Source organism: Magnolia sinica, chromosome 18 (assembly GCF_029962835.1).
Source record: "Magnolia sinica isolate HGM2019 chromosome 18, MsV1, whole genome shotgun sequence".
In the NCBI taxonomy this organism is placed as follows: Eukaryota; Viridiplantae; Streptophyta; class Magnoliopsida; order Magnoliales; family Magnoliaceae; genus Magnolia; species Magnolia sinica.
Genome location: NC_080590.1, coordinates 33,102,744 through 33,122,201, shown reverse-complemented (window position 1 = coordinate 33,122,201; position 19,458 = coordinate 33,102,744). Strand labels below are relative to the sequence as shown.

General features: G+C 36.4%; 2 long non-coding RNA genes across 6 annotated transcripts in view; both read left to right on the top strand.

Moving 5' to 3' along the window:
* The first annotated feature begins 6,191 nt into the window (after window positions 1–6,191).
* The window catches only part of LOC131233653 (uncharacterized), a 31,366-nt gene continuing 18,099 nt past the window's right edge, over window positions 6,192–19,458 (top strand). The window contains exon 1 of one of the 4 annotated variants that reach the window (XR_009165318.1): window positions 6,192–6,210. This is a non-coding gene — a long non-coding RNA (uncharacterized LOC131233653). Of the gene's footprint in view, window positions 6,211–18,790; window positions 19,241–19,458 lie in introns of those variants that run through there. The other 3 variants (XR_009165322.1, XR_009165319.1, XR_009165321.1) reach the window with 3 other exon arrangements.
* LOC131233654 (uncharacterized) lies at window positions 13,252–18,536 on the top strand. 2 transcript variants are annotated; one of them, XR_009165324.1, is made up of 5 exons: window positions 14,337–14,841; window positions 15,008–15,091; window positions 15,830–15,976; window positions 16,187–16,237; window positions 18,339–18,536. It is a non-coding gene; the product is annotated as an uncharacterized LOC131233654 (long non-coding RNA). The 2 variants fall into 2 exon arrangements; XR_009165323.1 differs by lacking the exons at window positions 14,337–14,841; window positions 15,008–15,091 and adding an exon at window positions 13,252–13,454 and having other exon boundaries at window positions 18,339–18,533.

Here is a 19,458-nt window from a genome sequence, read left to right as displayed (position 1 = left end):
GTCCACGTGTTATGTGGGCCACAATTTGTAAAAAAAAAGTAGGGCTCTGAGAAACCTGGTTGAAGTTTTCTAACCCATTCACTGTTTCCAAATTGAGGCCCACATACTCATTGGACCAGATTTTATTTTGAAGAAAAAAACATATACAGAGTAGGACCAACCTGATGGATGGATGAGATCTACCATGTATGTGTCATGCTGGCATATGTGTGGTATGTACACGAGTTTATTTGCACACGCGTGTGCGCTTAGTAAAGCTCTACGATTTGCTATTATTTTCTACTGTCAATATAGAATTTCAGAAGATGCAAATCATACCAAACTCAAATGAATAATTTTAGAAGCTTCTCACCATCCAATTGAAATTATCATATGAATAATTTTGGAACCTCAATCAGGCTACATATGAGAAAGATATTAGGCATACAAAATTGATCAACAATTTCAGTGAAATTTAATTTAAACATCTGAAGTTATTTACTCTTTAATTTGAACTGATTAGATTGTCCAAAAACGATTAAAGGTTAAATTAGTGGATGTGCCTAATAATTTAGTAATTTTATTTTTCACAAATAAATTTCAATTTCCTTTTAAAAATAACATTTTTTTTTTCCAAAATGTATATATATTTTTTTTTACTCTTTCAACCAAATATCATTTTTATTATAAAATATTTCAAAAATATTTAAAATACAAATTTTGAATTTTTATTTTCAAAATCTCAAATATTTTCTCATATTTTAATTTTTTTCTCAAAAATTTCAAAATGCCGATTTTTTTCCTTCAAAAGCATTATTTTGTTCTCAAAATTTTTTTTAAACACAGTTAAAATTTCTAAGCTTTTCAATATTCTTTTTTATGACATATTACAAATCATCTAAATATTACCTTTTAATTATATATATAAAAAAATTTCCATTCTTATGATATAAAAACTAAACATACACACACACACACACACACACATTTTTACCGACAAAAATTTTTAAAAATTAAAACATTTTTTACATTATTACAAAAATATATACATTTTTACATTAGGAAAAACACTTTTACCGATGATTTTTTGTATTTTGAAAAATTCAAAACACACTATATCTACGAAAATTTTCTTAGGTAAAGATGACACCCTTTACCTATATTTTGAAAAATTCAAAACACCCTTTACCTATGAAACTTTTCGTAGGTAAAGATGACTTTTACCTACAATATCTTCTTTCATAGGTAAACGTAGACTCATCGATAGGGAAGAAAGATTCAGAACACCCTTTAGTTACGAAAAGTTTCGTAGGTAAAGATGAATTTTGTAAAATTTCAAAACACCCTTTACCTACGAATATTTTCGTAGGTAAAGATAGGTTTTAAAGATAGGTTTTACCTAAGAAATATAGTGTCGTAGGTAAAAGTAAACACTTCGATTAGATTCAGTTCACCCTTTAGTTACGAATATTTTCGTAGGTAAATAAAAATTCAGAACACCCTTTAGCTACGGCAATTTTCGTAGGTAAAGTGGGCTTTTCCCTTTCGTAGGTAAAAGTAAGGTTTTTTGATTTTTTGTATTTTGAAAATTTCAAAACACCCTTTACCTACGACTATTTTCGTAGGCAACGATAGATTCAAATCACCCTTTACCTACAAATAGTTTCGTAGGTAAATATGTTCAGAACACCCTTTAGCTACGACAAGTTTCGTAGGTAAAGAGGGCTATTTGAACTTACTTTTTGTAGGAAAAGTAAGGTTTTCGATTTTTGTATTTTGAAAATTTCAAAACACCCTATGGCTTTTGCCTACAAAATCCAATTTCATTGCTAAAAGTAGACTTTTCGATATATTTTCGATTTTTGTATTTTGAAATTTTCAAAACACCCTATGGCTTTTGCCTACGAAATCCAATTTCATTGCTAAGAAGAATTTCAAAACACCCTTTACCTACGAAAATATTCATAGGTAAAGATGGATGGAAATTCAGAACACCCTTTGGCTACGAATGTTTGCGTAGGTAAATATGGCTTTTACCTACGAAATCTAATTTGGCAGGTAAAAGTAGACTATTCGATTTTTTTTTAAATTCAGAACACCCTTTAACTATGACAATTTTCGTAGGTAAATAGGGCTTTTACCTACGAACCTAAATTTCATAGGTAAAAGTAAGGTTTTCGATTTTTTATATTTTAAAAATTGCAAAACACCCTTTACCTACCAAAGTTTTCGTAGGTAAAGATGGCTTTTTGGGTAAAGTAGACTTTTCAATTTATTTCAAAAATTCAGAACACCATTTAGCTACGAACATTTTCGTAGGTAAAGATGGCTTTTACCTACTAACTTATGTTTCGTAGGTAAAAGTAAGGTTTTCAATTTTCGTAGGTAAAGAGGGGTTTTACTTTCGAAATCTTCTTTCGCAGGTAAAAGTAAACTTTTCGATTTTTTTAAATTTAGAACACCCTTTAGCTATGAATATTTTCGTAGGTAAAGATGGCTTTTGCCTACGAAAGTAAATTTCGTCGGGAAAAGTAAACTTTTACTGACGAAAAAAATTTCGTTGGTAAAAGTCATCTTTACCTACGAAAATTATCTTCATCGGTAAAAACCATATTTCTTGTAGTGTAATAAGTATATTTAAAAACATATGTACGGAGTGGATGGGGCTGATAGAGCACGGGTGGGCCCAAATATTTTTAAATCTTTTTACCGACGAGTTATAAAAACTATCATCGATGAAAATTTTTGTTGGTAATAATGTTATGTTTTAAGTTGAAACGACTCCAGCGCCCATCCCTCTCACTGTCGCTCTCTCTCTCTCTCTCTCTCTCTCTCTCTCTCTCTCTCTCCTGCCATCACGGCCGTCCGACCATCACCGCCCATCCTTACGCCGCACGGCGCACGCTACACGTCCGGCCGTCATCACCTTCGGTAACCCCCCTTTCTCTCTCTCTCTCTCTCTCTCTCTCTCTCTCTCTTCCTTCTCCCTTTATTCTCTCTCTCTCTCTCATTGTCCATTGCTTGTGGGGCCCATCACCGAAATCCATTACCTATGTGTCCCACCGTCACAGTCCATTGCTTGTGGGGGCCATCATTGATGTCCAGTGCTTGTGGAGCCCACTGTTGATATACAGTGTTAGTGGGGCCCGCCGTAGCCATCCACTGTTTGGTGAGGCCCACTGATTTAGTAAATCCCTAATTAGGGATTTCGAAATTAAAATCCTTAATTAGGGATTTTAATTTTGAAATCCCTAATTTGGGATTTTCAATTTAATTAAGGGCTAAAATGCCTAATTGTGGGGCCCACCATCGTTGTCCATTGCCTGTGGGGTCCATCGTTGATGTCCACTACTGGTGGGGCCCACCGTCGTTGTCCATTGTTTGGTGGGGCCCACTGTTTTGGATTCATCATGTCTATGATAGAGCCATAAATGTTTTGGATTCAGGCTAGGCTAGGAATAACCTTATGAACGATTTGGATGGCATATAAACATCACATTTGGACCTGAGAGAAGGTTACAATGATGGACCTTTCCTTATTATTTTCTGTCATGTGGCCCACTTGAGTTTTGTATCCATCTCAATTTTCCATTGTTCATGACCTGACAAGTGTTTATTGGGCCACTGCACGGCTGGGTTTTCATGGGAAGCCGATTATATGTTGAGTAACTTTACAGGACGCACTTTAATTCATATATTTTAACCACTCCTTCCATCCATTTTCCAAGATAATTTTATTTACCACCTTAGAGGAAACAGTGTGAATTGAATGTCTGCCATTGAAAAATACTTAGGGGCCAAAGAAGTTTTGGATCAAGCTGATATTATTTTTATTTTTTATTTTTTTAAAAAAAAAAAAAAAAATTCATGTATTTGTGATCTTAGGAATAGTTTGGATGAAAAATAAAGATCACTATGGGCATTAGGAAGGTTTTAATAGCGGAAATAATTATTCCCACTGTTTCATGCGGTATGGTCTACTTGAGGTTTAAATATGTTTAAATTTTGTGCTTAACCCCTAAATGAGCTGGAACAATGGATGGATGGCGTGGATAAAGCACATGCATTCACGGTGGGCCAAACAGAGTTTACTCAGTCATTACGCAATGTGATTTCGTTTTCATGTCCCTGAACCTAGCTTTGCAGGTATGGGCACGTCAGAGCCTAAGATAGACGCCTTGTAGCTCTCTCTCTCTAGCCCATGGGTCTAACATGTAAATGTCCTGTCCCATTTTCCACCTAGCCGTGATGGGCGGGTAGAATAGAAATGACATGGAAATTTTTGAATTGACTGAAAGCCTATCGAAATTGAAGAAAATGACCTAACCGATATGAAAACAAATAAATCAAATTTGGCTTAGAAAAGTCAAGGAACTATGAAATTCACAGCTTCCTTCCCTAGTAATAATCTTAGATCGTAATCATGGTTAAAAGACTTTGGGACTCTAACCAACTCGTCCGGTCTTGAGTCAAGTCCCTACTCCCTCACCCAAGTCAAGGGTGATCCCTTGTTATCAAAAGTTGAAAAAAAAAAACAAAAAAAAAGGGCCGGCCATCAAATAGGATGGGTGCAAAAGCCTCCCATGCTATCGAAATTAGCTTTATTATTATTGTTTCTTTTTCTTTTCCTTTTGTTTAACTGAGGATATAATCCGTGGTAGAGTGAAATGATTGAACAACATTCATGTAACTGAATCCAATTGCTTGGGATGATGATGATGATCTTCATTTTTCTTGCTTATTTTCTCCAGAAAAAAACATAAAATTACACATTAATCAAAAGAATTTCCGTGGTTGATTTCCGTGGATGTATGTGGATGTCAAGCAGGGGTCCTTGAAAGGTGGAAACCGTTATTATGACCATGATGAAGCTGTCCATTTCCTATAGACAGCAATATGGGTGGCCTGGTCATTTGGACAGGCCCGTGTTTATGGGTGATAAACCCGATCTTGAACCCGAACTCGAACCTGAATTCCTAAACCTAAACCTAAACCGAAACTCAAATCCCTAAACCTAAACCTACACCTAATCCTAATCTCAACTCCTTAACCTAAACCTAAATCAAAACTTGAAAACCTAAACCTAAACCCGATCCTAAATCCGGAGCCCTAAACCTTAAGCCTAAACCTAAACCTAAACCTATTCTCAAATCCCTAAACCTAAACCTAAACCTAAACCTAAACTCAAAAACCTAAACATAAACCTGATCCCGAACCCGAACCCAAATACCTAAACCTAAACCTAAACCGAAACTGAAATCCCTAAACCTAAACCTACACCTAAACCTAAACCTATAACCCTAACCTAAACCTAAACCCAAACTCGAAAACCATATGATGTATGCTTTGTATGTTTATTGAGTTAACTTATATTGTGAGGCAAATGCTTTGTGAAACTTATTATAATAATAACCATATGATGTATGCTTTGTATGCTTATTGATTTGACTTATATTGCAAGGTCATATCAAAATTTATGCAAATCCAGTGCTCACGTGAGTCACAATAAGAAAATACAAATTTGGGTAGTATGCTTAATATGTATTACATTTTTAAAAAAAAATTATTATTGTAACTTGTTACTTTATAATTGTGACTTGTGATTGTGATTTATAAGTTAGATAATTAGTTACCCATTTGAGGATTTCTATGTGGCCATACATATATATGGTGTGTTTTTGGTGGCATAAAAATCGCTCAAATTGTCCCATGTTGGACAGTACAAGGTTAAATGGATAGTATGCTTTCATATAATGTATTTAAATGTTCATGCCTCATTTGCGGCCCATCTCCTTATTTCTCTCTGGATATGTTTCTTCCGTTTCATATTCAATGCCAAATATCTTTACATTGCTTTAGATATTTGACATCGGAATATAACGTAAGATCAACTTATCTAGAGAGGCATGGGGAGATGTTGCCGGATTTTTGGCGTGGACGTTTAAATGGGAATATGAAAGTATTATAATCTATTCAACGTTGAATGGGTAACTAATTTAGGATTTAATTGTTACTTGTAAGTTAGATAATTAGTTACCCGTTTGAACGGGGGTCCTTAGAAGGTGGGAACCGTTACTATGACCATGATGAAGTTGTCCATTTCCTATGGACAGCAATATGGGTGGCCTGGCCATTTGGACAGGCCCGTGTTTATGTATTAGCTCGAAATTGATAGAGCAGACCCGAATGTGCGTCGGAGCTATTCAGATGTTGAGCAGGGGTCCCTAGAAGGTGGGAACTGCTGATATTTATTTTTTTTCCTTCATCAATGTTTATGTGATCTTTTGAACAGGTTGGATGATAAATAAACATCACCATAGGCCCTAGAAAGGTTTCAATGATGGAAATCATTATACCCACTATTTCTTGTGATATGGTCCACCTGAGTTTTGGATATGATTAAATTTTGGTTTCAACCCCTTAAATGATCTGGAAAAGCAGATGGACGGTGTAGATAAACTACATATATTTACAATGGGCCCAACTAAGCGTACTGAGTAACTCTGGATGCAATCTGATTTCAGGCATAACTAGCTTAGTGGGTTAGGCCTTGACCATGGGACCAACTCGATCAATGTGTTGTAAATCTACGTCGTCCATCTGCATTTGCAATAGCTCATTTTGGAGGATGTCCCAAATTGAGGCACATCCAAAGATTAAGTGTGGATCATACCATAGGAAAACCTAAACCTACACCTAATCCTAATCTCAAATCCCTAACCTAAACATAAACCTAAACTTGAAAAACTAAACCTAAACTCGATCCTGAACCCGAACCCGAATCCGACTACCTAAACCCCAAGCCTAAACCTAAACCTAAACCTAAACCTAAACCTAAACCTATTCTCAAATCCCTAAACCTAAACCTACACCTAAACCTAAAACTATAACCTAAACCTAAACCTAAACTCGAAAACCTAAACCTAAACCCGATCCCGAACTTGAACCCAAATTCCTAAACCTAAACCTAAACATAATCTCAAATCCCTAAACCTAAACCTATAACCCTAACTGAAACGTAAACCTAAACCTATTCTCAAATCCCTAAACCTAAACCTAAACCTATAACCTTAACTTAGACCTAAACCTAAACCTATTCTTAAATCCTTAAACCTAAACCTAAACCTATAACCTGAACCTTAACCTAAACCTAAACTTAATTCACTTAACTAAAACCTACACCTAAACCCAAACCTATAACCCTAACCTAAACCTAAACCTAAACTTGAAAACCTAAACCTAAACCTAAACCCGATCCCAAACCCGAAACCAAAACCGAATCCCTAAACCTAAATTTAAACCAAAACCTAAACTCAAATCTCTAAACCTAAACCTACACCTAATCCTAAACCTATAACCCTAACCCTAACCTAAACCTAAACTCAATCCCGAACTCGATCCCGAACCCAAATTCCTAAACTTAAACCTAAACCTAATCTCAAATCCCTAAACCTAAACCTATTCTCAAATCCTTAAACCTAAACCTAAACCTAAACCTAAACCTATAACCTTAACCTAAACCTAAACCTAAACTTAATTCACTTAACTTAAACCTACACCTAAACCCAAACCTATAACCCTAACCTAAACCTAAACCCGATCTCGAACCCGAATCCCTAAACCTATTATCAAATCCCTAAACCTAAACCTAAACCTATAACCTTAACCTAAACCTAAACCTAAACTTAATTCACTTAACTTAAACTTACACCTACACCTAAACCCAAACCTATAACCCTCACCTAAACCTAAACCTAAACTTGAAAACCTAAACCTAAACCCAATCCCGAACCCGAAACCAAACCGGAATCCCTAAACCTAAATTTAAACCTAAACATAAACTTAAATCTTTAAACCTAAACCTACACCTAATCCTAAACCTATAACCCTAACCCTAACCTAAACCTAAACTCGAAAACCTAAACCTAAACCCGATCCCGAACCCGAATTCCTAAACCTAAACCTAAACCTAATCTCAAATCTCTAAACCTAAACCTACACCTAAACCTAAATTATGATCCTGAACCCGAAACCAAAACCGAACCTGAATCCCTAAACCTAAACTTAAACCTAAACCTACACCTAAACCTAAACCTATTCTCAAATCCCTAAACCTAAACCTACACCTAATCCTAAACCTATAACCCTAACCTAAACCTAAACCTATAACCCTAACCTAAACCTAAACCTAAACTTGAAAACCTAATCCTAAACCAGATCCCAAACCCGAAATCGAACCTAAATCCCTAAACCTAAACTTAAACCTAAACCTAATTCGAAACCTAAAACCCTAACCTAATCTTAAACATATTTCCGTAAACTGACTCTAATATTTTCATTGTAGAGATGGATAAGAGTTGGATGCAAGCTTAGAATAGGTTTGGCCTTGAGTATAAATAAGGGATTCAAGAGTTCATGGAATTTGCGTGATATCAAGTAGATTCAAGTAATAGGATTAGATGTCCATATTGAAAATGTAAGAACATGGTTCATAAGACTTTAGACAAAGTAGAAGACGATTTGTTCATAGTTGGGATTGACCAAGGTTACACTTGGTGGATCTATCATGGTGAAGAGTTCCACCAAAGAGTTGAGGCCACTGAAGTCCTTGCTGACCCAATGTGCCGGATGACGAGGATGAAGACGTTGACGAAATGTAAGATATCATAGGGGATGTGTTCAGGGAAATAATTACAGATATTGATTTTGTAGCGACAAGTAGTAGCCAAGATATTCCTCCTATGGGTGATGTCGAATTAGAAAAGTTTAGTAGGTTGTTAAGGGATGTGCAACGTCCACTTTATTTGGGGTGTGAGAACTTCTCCAAGTTGAATTTTCTTATAAGGTTACTTCATTTGAAGATAATAAATTGTTGGAGTAATAAATCGTTCAATACGTTACTTGACTTGTTGAAAGAAGCATTACTGGACGGTGAGACATTGCCTAAGTCTTATTACGAGGCAAAATCCTTGATGCGAGACATGGGCCCTGGTTACATCCTCATACATGTATGTATAAATGATTGTGTATTGCATTAGAAAGAGCATGAAAATGTTGAAGAGTGTCTAGAATGTGGAGAGTCTAGGTAGAAGTATGACCAAGCCGAGCGTAAGAAAATCCTACAAAAGGTGTTAAGGTACTTTCCATTGAAACACAGATTGCAAAGATTGTTTACGTCTCGCAAGACGGTTGAAGATATGAGGTGACTTTAGGAGAAACGCGTTCATGATGATAGTACACTGAGACACCCTGAGGAATCTAAAGCCCGGTAAAATTTTGACAAGCAATATGACTGGTTTGCAGAGGATTCTCGCAATGTTCGACTAGGTCTTGTAAGTGATGGTTTTAATACATTTGGTAATATGACTAGCTCGTATAGTATGTGGCCAGTGGTACTTATGCCCTACAATTTACCTCCTTGGTTGTGTATGAAGGGATCATTTTTCATGATGTCATTGCTTAGTCTTGGACCCAGGTTACCCGGGAATGACATTGATGTGTATTTGCGACCGTTAACAGATAAGTTAAATGAGTTGTGGAGTCAAGGTCTACAGACGTATGACACATTTGCAGGACAGATATTTTGATTGCATGTAGCAGTCTTGTGGACAATAAATAACTTCCCTACGTATGAGAATTTGTCTGGGTGGAGCACGAAGAGAAAATTGGCATGTCCTACATGTAGTATTGAGATTTGTTCATTATCATTGAAGCATGGTAAAAAAGGTGTTATATGGGTCATCATTGCTTCCTTTCGAGCGATCATAATTGGCGTAAAAAGACGATGATCTTTGATGGCAAACAAGATCATAGGCTACCACTGAAAGAGCTATCTGGAGAAGATATGATACAACAACTGAATAACATTGGAGAAGTTAGATTTGGTAAGGCCCCGCACTTGAAGAAGATGAAACGTACAGTATTGGACTATAACTGGAGGAAGAAGAGCATTTTTTTAATTGCCCTATTGAAGTGATCTTAAATTGTGACACAACTTGGATGTCATGCATATTGAGAAGAATACATGTAACAATGTCTTCGGAACATCGATGAACATAGAAAAGAAAATGGAAAACAGTTTCAAGGCTCGATTGGATCTACAAGCAATGAGTTTAAGGAAAGAGTTGTACTTGCAACCACATGGTAATTTATATACTATACCAGCAACCTGCTACACATTGAAAAAACTAGAAAAAAAGTGTCCATGTGAATGGTTGAGATCGGTGAAGTTTTTCGATGGGTATGAGTCAAATATATCTCGGTGTGTATACATAACGGAGTGTAAAGTAACAGGAATGAAAAGTCATAGTTGTCACGTCCTTCTGCAACGTCTACTGGTCGCGATTCATGGATTCCTGAGCAAGGATATCAGTGCAGCGCTGATTGAGTTAGAGATTTTATTTAAGGATTTGTGTTTGAAATCGTTGAATGTAGGGGTTATTAAATGACTGGAGAGAGACATTGTCGTAATCCTTTATAAACTTGAAAGAATATTTCCACCTGCATTTTTTGATGTCATGGTACACCTACAGATTCGCTTACCGCACGAGGTGAAGCATGCGGGCCTAGTACAATATCATTGGATGTATCCGATCGAAAGTGGTAGAACCTATTAAAAATTTTATTCATTCCATAAACTACATATATCCATGTTTTCATACGTATAACATAGTGGTTTTGTGTACAAATACCTTCACACACTAAAACGATTTGTGAGGAATAAGGCATGTCCAGAGGGATCCATTATTGAGGCGTACATTGATAATGAGTGTTCATGTATCTTCGTAGTATAGAGACTAGATTCAACCAAGAAGATCGAAATGCCGATGAAGGGCAGGAGCATGAATAAGGACTCATATCTGTATTCGCACATAATGTCCATCCTTTAAGATCCCCGACGTTTCAGGATATGGACCTTGGGGATCAAGCAAAGGTGCGGTGGTATATGTTGCATAATTGTGAAGAAATAGAGTCGTACATAGAGTAAGTCTTCCTTCGATAATTGTATCTCTACATATGATGATTTTAATGTTTCTTGCTGTTGACGTGCCAATTATGTGTAGCGAACACACCGAGGAGATGAAGTCCCAATACCTGACAAATTTTGATCGAATGCATCAGGATTAGTTTCCAGAATGGTTCGCAAAACGTGTAAGATTTCACTTTCTATCTCACCATACTTAGAATTTTGTTATATTACATAATATTTAAACCTAAGAAAATTCTTAAACAATTACATTTTGTACATGATAATAGGGGCGCGTTTGATTTTCTAATGAAATGGTAAATACCGTGTGAAAAAGTAATAATTATTTCCCCATGCATTTACAACATACCTGATTTGACTGCTTACTTTTTTACACAAAAACCAGTAATATTACAAAATATATGTGGGTCCCACTGTGATGCATTACGCTTATCTACACCATTCATCCATTATTCCAGTTGAATTCATAGCATGAGAAAAAAATTGAGACATATCCAATACTCAAGTGGACCATGTCATACGAAAAAGGGAATCGAATACTTACCATTAAAAACTTTGTGGGGCCATTGTTTCTTTTGGTGTGGGCCGCTTGAGTGTTGGATCTGCTTCATTTTTTGTCTAATGCTCTAAAATATTGTAATAAAATAGATGGACAAAATGGATATATCATATGCATTACCTTGCAGTTCAAAAATTAAAATTATCTCTTTTGAACCAATTTCAAAGGCACGAATTTCTATGAATTTTCAAACACGGTGAAATCGAAATAATTACCATTTACTGTGTATTTCCCATTGCTTTGAAAAAATAAATAGGCCCTAGATGAAAACATTACGCGCTAGCAACTCTGTGGATGTGTCTGATGCATTCTCTTCACTAGCATGTGGCCCTGATAGACGTGTATCTAGATATATAGGTTGTATTGTAAACGGGATTCAGTTCCACACTGAAGAGTATGAGAAGTATAGGACTACACAAAATAGTGGGGTGGTTGTGAAGGAAACGTATGAGGAGGTAGAAATTAACTTTTTTGGTGTTTTAACAGATGTTATTAACTGAGTTATTGTATGAGAAAGCGGTGTACTTATTTAAATGTAATTGGTGGGACATTGAAAATAAGAAGTTGGGAATATAGACTGATGACTACTTTACAAGCATAAATTTATCTCGGAAGTGGTCTAAGGATGACCCATATTTCATCGCCAGCCAAATCGAACAAGTATTTTACCTCGTAGACACGAATTTAGGCGGCTCTTGGCACATGGTGCAGAAAATAAAGCCCAAGAACGTATTTGACATCCCGAAGCAGACGTTAAAGATAGCGAGGACAGGAAAAATGAAACGTCTAGGGTTGAACAAGCATATCAAGAAGACATGCCATCTAGGGATAGAGGGACTGATCCAAATATTGATATTGATGTGGAGAAATTGGACAGAGATGATATGCCACCTGATCATGTTGATACCTCAATAATACATGACATTGTTAGAGATGATAGTAGTTTTATTAATGACGACGTTGCAGACGATGAAGAGGAAATACTGATGATCAGCGATAGTGATGGTGAAGAAGAAATAGTCCTAAGCGATAGTAATACAGTTGACGATTATAAAATGTACACGTGATTTACATGTCATTTTTCAATTCGAATAATTTGATTATTAGATGTATACATGTTTTACACACTACCAAAAAAGGGGCAAAGGATACAGACTATGTTAGTTTTTTGCTACGAATTTAAACTATAGCTATACTTACTATGGATTTAATCCGTAGCTAAAAGGTTACCACACCATTAATAATTAACGGTGGTGTAAGGGGCTCTATAGGGCCTAAAAAAATATATGTGTTCCATGTAAGCCGTTCATATATTTTGAAATATGATTATAGGATATTAAACCAAAAATCATCTAGATTAGAGGCTAAAGTGGACCACACGGTAGGAAACATGGAGATTAAATCACATGTGCTCCCAATGGTGTGTTCCACTTGGACCTTCAATATACTTTATTTTTGGGATTATGGACTAAATTATTTTATTATAATTAATGGACGGAATGGATTAAGCAAATACATCATGATGGGCCCTACGGAGACCCTGACAGGACCGTCCATGGGTGCCTTTCGAGCGCGCGCCCAAAATTCACCCCATTTCTCTCTCTCTCTCTCTCACTCCGTTCCCTAACCCATTCTCTCATCTTCCTCCCTCTCTCTTTCCATTCCCTTATCCTCTCACTCTCTATCTGTGCGCCATTCCTCTCTCTCTCTCTCTCTCTCTCTCTCTCTCTCTCTTCGTTTCCACTGTCAGCTCTCTCAATCTCCCTCTCTCTCTCTTGAGCTCCCTTTCCCTCGCCGTCTCCCTCTCCCTCTCTCGAGCTCCCGCGCCCTCACTCCCCCTTCAACACCACGGCTCTTTAGCAGCGCTGCCTCCACCGGCTCTCCCGCCCCCTCACTTCCCCTAACATTGAGGCTTCTTCCTCTTTAAAGGTTCCCTCTCCCTTACATTTCTAGGCTTTGGTTGATTTCCTTGTTACTGCGACTTGAATATGAGATTAACTGCTTTTATTATTATTGTTATTATTATGTAAAAGCTCGGTACAAGCAATGAATAATGCATGTTTGGATGTGTTAGATCCATAGGACCATATCTCATTCCAAGTGATGCAATTGATAGGTATTCAGATCTTGGTAGGATAGGCTTGTGGTTCATTGCTCTCTGTTTTCTAGCTAATGGTTTCCTCTTTTCGTTGAAAAAAATAATTGCACTTATATATTCAATTCATAATTTTTCTAGTGATATTCTTTCAGTCTCTGCCAAGTTTCTGTTTTGATATTGGTATTGGAACTCCAACAATCTTTAAAAAAAAAAAAAAAAAACTTTCATTAATGTTGCATTCTATTTTTCTTTAAACTTGCTAAAAGTCATTCAGGTAATGCCATCTATTTATTTTTTTCATTGGCTGTTCAGTTTCTACTATCTTTTCTTATCCATGACTGTATATTTTTTTAGGTATTTTTTTCATATATATAATGGTTCTTTGTATATATTCAAATGCTTTAATTTTAGGTTATTGAAATTGGAAGTAACTTGAATTATTATTTTTTTATATATAGAATGTTGATGTCTTGTTTGGTTGGACCTGTTTGAAAATGATCAAACCATTGGAGTGATGGGCATATGATCCCTTAATCCTATCTATCCAGACATTAACATCCAGTTCCCACAGGGAAATAACAAAGACTATTTATTCTTGTATTTAAATTTTAAAATGGTGACATATTAGGAATAATGTAAAAGATTTAATCAATTATTTCTAAATATTGATGTGCATGGAAAGACCAAGGAAATTAGGAGCAAAACATACAAACAAGAACATAGCACCTGAAGAAAAAATAAAAGCTTTTGAGCTAGATTATGATAGAAAATGTGATCGTTGGAATGGATATGATCCATCCACTTATGCTTGTGTCATTGAGAGATATGAAGCAAGGGATGAGGCTAGATGGATGGGATCAGTTATGCATGCGTGGCCCAAAGTGATGCAATGGGTCCCACATGGTTTAACTTTTTTGACAGGTGGGTATCATGTATTCACTTTTCACTTTTCACATGGTTTACCTATATGACAGGTGGGTATCAATGGCCAGTGGAACCATGATTCCATGGTCCAGTTTGCTAGTCCGATGAGCTTTCCATTGGCTAGAGCATTCCTTGGACCACTCCCAGACCTTTAGGTCCTGACCATTAAATGTGGATAGTTGTTTGCACTCAAAAACATCCTTGATTGGATTATCCTAACCATCCATTGGTTCCCTGTCAAATGTGGACTGTTGGTTGTCATCAACCATATCATCGGCATGCTATAGTCATCTGGTAGGGGTTCATCTCAAATGTATATTGTTTTTGAGGTTATATTCTAAGTGCTTGCACGTATGCTTACATCTGGATGAGTTGGGCTCTCTTCCCTGATTTTTATGGCTTTTATTTTATTTAGTTTAGAATTTTATAGTTGATTACATTGATTTATTATCAAATATAGGTAACCATTGAGGAAATTTCCAGCTTGATGTGACTTCAAGATTAGCACCCATTGCTTTTTTGCAGTTCTCCTACTCCATTGATGGTAGCTCATCTCTTTTTTCCTTTTTAGTTACCTTTATATGATGTTTGACTTGTTTTTTCCTTAATTTTGAACTAATTTGGCACTCTATAGTTCATCATATTGATAGTCTGCATGTTTTTTCTAGTTGCTCAGTACAAAATTCATTCAAAATTACAAAAACCAAAGAATCATGATAATCTGGGTAGGCCAGACTATATGAAACAAATAGGATGGAATGCCCACCACATATAGTTTTGTGTAGGGCCCTTCGTGGTGTTTATATGCCTTTCCATCCATTCACTTGATGTGAAGATGAACCACTTACCCAAAGACATGCTATTCCAAAACTCGTGTGGGTAATACCATGTGAATTTAGAGGTTTTATGTAATAATTCTTTTGGGATGGCCCACCTGAGTATTGAATTAGTTTGCTTTGGGGATCAAGGCTAAACAAGGTGTTTCATATACTTGATTGACACAGTGCTTTCATGCATGTTAAGTTGTTTTCCCAGCTTAGAGAAAGTAAAGTTGGTAGGCAAAATTAGGCCATGCGCAAGGTGATGGGGAGAGAACTTCTCCAGTTCAATCAGCTATCTGGTATTTTAGAGTTTTGGGAATAGTTATTGTGCAAGATGCACATGGCCTGATGGGGGATGCATTTATGAATATTTGAATGATTTTAAAATGGCCTGATGAGGAATGCATGAATTGGATTCATCACTTGCAGTATATCAATATTTGAATGATTTTATTAACTAGGGAACATGAGGAAATCATAAACAAAGAAGCAAGATCTTGACTCCTGACAAGCATTCAAAGCAGGAAGATGCACCAGCTTCAGATGTTAATAAGGAAAGCAAGGAGGATCCAACAAATGAAGTAGAAGAAAAGGGACCAGAGGAGAAGGTAAACTCTTCCGTTTTTTGTGCGTTTTTTGGTTGGATGCATTTATGCCTCTAGCTATAGTGAGAATGTTTGCTCAAGATGTCTTGACTAAAATCCAGTCGGTTGACTCGAAACTATGGGCTTTGTAACTATGGGCTGGGGTGTATGTTGGGTTTAAAGTTCAGAAGCTTTCTGCCAGTGACAATAATGACCTTTGCACAATATGTGCAGATTTTGGAGATCTTCTGCTTTGTGATGGATGCCCCAAGGCCTTTCACCAAGGTAAATGCTTTTCCCTCATGTTAATGATTGCTTACCTTTCTATCTTGAATGTTATTCATCAACTTCTTTCTCATTTATTTTTAGTTGTACAAACTGGTAAGAGCTTATTTGTTAAATGAGGGATAATGTAGAACTGTTGCTATTTATAGATTGGTGAACCTAGAAGTTCAAGAATTGCATATGTTTATGCCATGTTGATGATACAAAAATCTGAACAGCTGTAATCCATCCAGACCAATATATGTTTTATTTCCCTGCTCCAGAGTTGGAAATTGAAAAGTAAAAATAATAGACGAAACACTATTAAACTGTAATTGATATTTGAGTTTCATAGAATTCGAATAGATGGCCATGATTTAAAATTTAAAATGCTTTACCATATTATTTAGTTCCATCTGTCAGGATTAACTTTCTTATAAGTTAATCCCTTCTAATTGACACCTTTTTTTTTGGAAATCATTCCTGTTAGTTTCCTAGGATGCTTGGTGTCCAGAAATAGTAGATGATTTAGTTTTATACAATATCAAAAATCTTGATACTCGCCCTCAACTTGGCTACTGCAAAATTTGACTCAACTGAGTTTACTTTATGACCTCTGTATGTATATGTGGAAGGAAAATCTAAAATAAAAACACAAGGTAGCATTTGGGTTCCTTTTTAGCGCTTAAGTGTTCTGATCATTATTAGAATTTTCAATAAAGCCTTAGACCCTTCATCAGTAAAAGAGGATTTGGGTTCCTTTTCAGTGCTTAGCTCCTCCATTGTAGGGCCCAAAAAGCTAAGGTTCATTAACTGCAGATGCAACTATGACCTAGACTCTCCTACGTGTACACACATGCTAGTGTGGCACGTCTCATATCCAAACTATCAATTAGGTGGGCCCAAGAATTAGTTCGGTTTGCTCATCAGGTGGGACAAATGTACGAAACAAATGGATGACTACAAACAGTTAACCAACAAACCCAATTCAATGCTAATGTGCTACATCGGATGAGCAGAAAGGGCTAATTCTTGGGCAACTGCATGTTTGGCCTACATAGTGGATTGTTTGAATCTCACATGCGTGCAAGGGGGCTAGCGGCTATACATGAGGAGGATCAAAACATAACTTCGTTAGCTTTCCCTCAGGACTATAAACATTAGAAGATTGTGATATTTTAGTTCAAGTGGCCATTTGCCATTTGTATTTTCAAACTAGGTAGCTGCCAGCTGATTGCCCTTTATTTAGGTGATTTCTTCCTTTGGATGAATGATGACGCTCTATTTGTTTTTGCAGTAGTTCTTTGCCATATAAATAAATGGTCAGTTTATGAAGATCAACCCTTTGGAATTAAAATGCTTACAGTTTTTGAGTTCGTTTCTTTTACATTTAAATCAGGTGCCTGTTTGGAATCTGTGTAGATTCCTTGTATCCAAACATGCCCATCTTTTTTATGGTTTATTTGAATGTTTGATAAACAAAAGCCAAGTTGTGATCTCGTTTGAATTATCCTTACAATCAATGTGAGAATTCATGTTGCTGTGAATCACACAAGTACAAGCATGCTTCCTAGTTGTTTGATTGTGCATTTATATAAACTCTTTTTGATATGGCATCCCTGCTTTTACATTCCACCATCACTTCGAATGAGAGTAGCAGCCCCTAGAACTCCTCCATCTAGTTTGTTTGAATATTATCATCTCTTTCAAGAGTACCAAAAACTGTCATTTGTTCCTTTTAGTTTTGTGCCACGGGCTTTTGTTTGAAATTTTAGTTGGAATTGCCCAGTTCCTAGTAACTGGTAGAGTAGCTGTGTGCTTTAATAATAAAGCAATTAGAGGTATTTAAGTTTCATTTAGAAAAAAAGTTGAAGTCAAGGTCAAGAGAAAGGATTGGAACATGAATTTTTCTATTCCCCGTTGTTTTTTGTGATTTTCACTTTGTACCTTCTTCTTTGAATTCTTTTATAATAGTTAACATATTGACAAATAATTCTTCGTGGCCTTGGTAATGGAATTCAGCTCAATTCTAGATATAAGGCATTATATTGAAAGGACAATCAAATTTTGGTGTAAATATTTTTGTAACTTGATTTTTTCTTTCCTTTTTTTTTTTTCTTAGGTGCATGTTTACAAAGAGCCATCACTCACAATTCCTGAAACTTCGGGAATTGTGCATCATGGGATTTTGAACAACAGAAGGCAGAAGGCAGGTCTTGACTAAGGTGAGTACCATGGTTTCACTTTCATATCCTTGACAAATTTTTTTATTAACACCACTTGACAATTTCGTCCTCTTGAGTACTTGTCATGGTCTCTAGTGACTACTATAAAAGTAAAGAAAATTTGTTCACCTAAAAAAATGGTTCTTATTAAGCAATTTTATAAGACAAATATTAACTCGGCTAAGTTTTCATGGCCCAGTGGATTGGCCAAGTCAATGCAAAACTTGGCCGATTTTTGTATAGGACCGATGCATAGTATGAATTAGCGGAGTGGTTGCAGGTTTGGAGATGTTGGCTTTGGGGTCTCTTTTGTTTATATATATGGGGCTGGTGCATTTATGGAGATATTAGACAAGTCAAATGTGAAAAGGAGGTTGGCTTTAGGACCTACAGTAAACGTGCATCACTGGGACCTATAGTAAACGTGCCACTGTGAAGAAAACACCATAACTAGACAATTTTAGTAGTTGGTGGGACCCACACATTAGCAGGTGAATGGTAAATGGTACCTTTTATTGTGGATCACCCCTGGACCAAAGACTTGGTACCTTTTGTTATTGTAAGTTCCAAATTACTTTGTTTCTGTATTGCGTCGGAGCTATCCGGATGTTGAGTGGGGGTCCCTGGAAGGTGAGAACCACTATTATGACCATGATGAAGCTGTCCATTTCCTATTGACAACAATATGGGTAGCCTGACCATTTGAACAGGCCTGTGCTTATGTATTATCTCGAAATTGATGAAGCAGATCCGGATGTGCATCGGAGCTATTTGGATGTTGAGCAGGGGTCCCGGGAAGGTGGCAACCGCTGATATTTATTTTTTCCCTTCATCACTGTCTTTGTGATCTTGTGAATAGGTTTGATGATAAATAAACATCACTACAAGCCCTAGAAAGGTTTCAATGATGAAAATCATTATACCCACTATTTCTTATGGTATGGTCCACCTGAGTTTAGGATATGATTCAATTTTGGTTTCAACCCCTTAAATGACCTGGAAAAGTAGATGGACGGT